This window comes from Physeter macrocephalus, chromosome 2 (genome assembly GCF_002837175.3).
Source record: "Physeter macrocephalus isolate SW-GA chromosome 2, ASM283717v5, whole genome shotgun sequence".
NCBI lineage: Eukaryota > Metazoa > Chordata > Mammalia > Artiodactyla > Physeteridae > Physeter > Physeter macrocephalus.
Window position 1 is genome coordinate 137,317,213 of NC_041215.1, and position 3,385 is coordinate 137,320,597.

The 3,385-nt window shown below is 50.3% G+C and overlaps 1 pseudogene; it reads left to right on the forward strand.

Moving 5' to 3' along the window:
* Positions 1 to 2,077: 2,077 nt before the first annotated feature.
* Positions 2,078 to 2,743, forward strand: LOC129392803 (cytochrome c oxidase subunit 2-like; annotated as a pseudogene).
* The last annotated feature ends 642 nt before the right edge of the window (positions 2,744 to 3,385 follow it).

The following is a 3,385-nucleotide window of genomic DNA, read 5'->3' on the forward strand; positions in this document are numbered from 1 at the left end:
GGCTGGACTCGAACCTGGGACCACAGGCCCATCACTGGACCCTTGGCTCCACGGCCACTGCTGGCTGCCGGGCATCTGCTGTGTGCAGCAGTGGTGGGGACCCCGTGCGGCTGGGCAGGCCACTGGACTGTCCTGTGTCTCCACTCCTTCACTGCGAAGCAGGGTGATGGCAGCGGCAGCCTCCTTGGGAGGAGGAGACCTGCGTTCACGTCTGTAAGAGGTCTGGCTGCAGCGAGTGCTACGTGTGTGCCCACGTGCCCGTGCACGCCTATGGGAGCAGGGGTGCCCTTGAGGAGGGAATAGCTGCTTTGCCTGGGAGTCCGCTCTGGATCACCTGAAGGGGAGAAGGTGGGAGGGGGGAAGCCGCGAGTTCTTGGGGCCCAGCAGCTCCAGGCTCCAGCGTCTGCCCTTCCTCTGCCTCCTGGCAACCTGGGGCTCGCAAACATTTTAGTGGCTTCTGATAAATATTTCAGGCTCGAGCTGTGATGCTGCCTGGTGTTAAGCCACGCCCCCTGCGGTGATAGAAACCATTTCTCCAGAATTTCCAGAAATGCCTTCCAGTTCTGGGTTGACCTTTTTTTCTTCCAGGAGCTGCTTGTGATGACCTGTGAGCCTGTGCCTTGGGCGGCTCCTTTGGCCACGATGCCTGGTTTCGTACAGTTAAAACACCTGTTTTCTCTGGTTGTGCCACATAAGCTTATGAGTTTTACATGGAAATGTGACCTGCTTTCTTTAGCGAGTCTGCCCCTTAGGGGACCCCCAGCGAACAGGCTCCCATCGGGCCGCAGCTCCCGCTGGGCAGGAAACGGGGCGCCCGCTCTGTCCTGTGCCCCGGTAAGATGTGTCGGGCTTAGCGAGACCAGTGGTTCCCAGGTTGGATTTAGAGCTCCTCTCTTCTGTTGAGTGAGCCCTGTTACAGGGTTTCCCACACTAACACTCACGCTGGGAGCATCTACTGAGCGCCTACTGTGTGCCAGGCACGATGTGAAGGGCTGTCAAGGCTGATTTCCGTCGGTGCCCAGGCTCTGGCCGTAGCAGCGTGTGTGCGCGCCATATCTGCGCACACGTAAGGAGCCCTGCTTCTCACTGCAGCGCGTGGCCACCCAGCCCTAGCCCGGCCATTCTCAGGGCCCACCGAGCAAGGCCTCCACCCGGAGCCCCAGGTCTCGGTTCTGCTACTTCTGATTCAAGGCCAGTTAACAGAGAAGCTTCAGTCCACCCCTCATATCACCACTGATGAAGCATCTGCTCGATAGACCCTTTCTGAGACCCTGTGGTGTGACAGGCCTCTGTTGGCTTCGAAAGATCCAGAATGTCCTAGACCCGGCTCTTCCCTGCGAAGGACTCACTGCTGCCTGCTGGAGTCAGACAAACACAAATAACCCCAATCTAATGAGATAAGAACACAGATGGCTTAGAGCTAGGTTCGGGGTTAGGCATAATTAAGGTAGCAGATGGGGAAATTCAAGTGAAAATTCAGTAAAATTTTAATTGAAAGATGATGTATTTCCACCCTAAGATCCTTTAAAGGTGAGCTCCAATTTCACGCCCCTACCCTCCGCCCCAGGAAACACACAATCCCAATCAAGCCTGCTCCAAGCTATGTGGTCGTCTCCCCTCCCCCTCTCAGCCTGAAGAGCTCGACCTGGTCACTCTTCCTGTAACTCTTCCCTGTTGCTGGCCCCAGGAAGAGATGCACACGCCCCTCTTAGGGTGGGCAGTGAGGGTTGGAGGCAGAGGAGAGAGGAGGGTAGTTGGAGGGCGCCCGGTGCAGCAGAGGCAGGGACTGGCCTAAACAGCTACCCCTGCTCGGCCCCCCGGGTGCCCCCGTACGTCCTAGGTCTCGGGCTGTCTTCCTCTTGGATGTGCTGGGCTGTCCGTCTCTGCCATCGTCCTGAGGATCTGCCCCCCAGCCACTGCCGGGAAGCTCTCTTCACCCTGGTGGGGGAGGTCCCCAAGGTCCTTGTCCGTAGGGGGACACCGTAACCACTATGTCTTTCTCCATAAACGAGGTATTAGTAAAATTTTATGTAACTTTGTCAAAGTTAAGTCACAGGTGGAAATCCTGTATATCTCTATGGCATGTCCTTTCCAACTAGGGTTTCAAGACGCAACATCACCCATCATGGAAGAATTACTACACTTTCACGATCACACACTAATAACTGTCTTCTTCGTTAGCTCTCTGGTTCTTTATATCATTTCACTAACGCTAACAGCTAAGCTAACACACACCAGCACAATAGACGCACAAGAAGTAGAAAGCATCTGAACCATCTTACCGGCCATTATCTTGAGTTTAATTGCCCTGCCATCGTTGCGAATCCTCTACGTGATAGATGAAATCAACAACCCGTCTCTTACTGTGAAAACTATAGGCCACCAGTGATTCTGAAGTTATAAGTACACTGACTATGAAGACTTAAATTTTGACTCCTATATAATCCCAACATCAGACTTAAAACCAGGGGAGCTACGACTGCTAGAAGTAGATAACCGAGTAGTGTTGCCCATAGAAATAACAATCCGAATAATAATCTCCTCCGAAGAGGTATTACACTCAGGAACCGTACCTTCCCTAGGCCTGAAAATGGATGCAATCCCAGGGCGCCTAGGTCAACCAACCCTAATATCAGCACGAGCAGGTTTGCATTACGGACAGTGTTCAGAGATTTGTGGGTCACACCGTAGCTTCATGCCAATTGTCCTTGAATTAGTATCCCTAAAATACTTTGAAAAATGATCCGCATCAATATTGTAAGCTCATTAAGAAGCTAGGTAGCGTTAACCTTTTAAGTTAAAGACCGAGAGCTAAGACTCTCCTTAATGGCATGCCACAATTAGATACATCAACATGATTCACTACCATTTCATCTATGTTTCTAACACTGTTTATTATATTTCAACTAAAAGTCTCAAAGTACACTTACTACCCCAACCCAGAGTCAACAGGCACCAAAGTGAAAAAACAGTCCACCCCTTGAGAAACAGAATGACGAAAATCTATTTGCCTCTTTCATAGCCCAACAATAATAGGTCTCCCTGTAGTTATTTTAATTATTATGTTTCCAAGTATTTTATTTCCAACATCAAAATGACTAATTAATAATCGCATAATTTCCCTTCAACAATGACTAGTCCAACTTACATCAAAATAATAAGCACCCACAATCACAAGGGACAGACTTGATCACTAATACTAATATATTCATTTTATTTATTGGGTCAACCAACCTTCTGGGACTACTACCTCACCCGTTTACACCCACCTCACAGCTCTCAATAAATGTGGAATAGCCATTCCCCTATGAGCCGGCACCGTGATTACAGGTTTTTGAAACAAAACAAAAGTATCTTTAGCTCACTTCTTACCACAAGGCACACC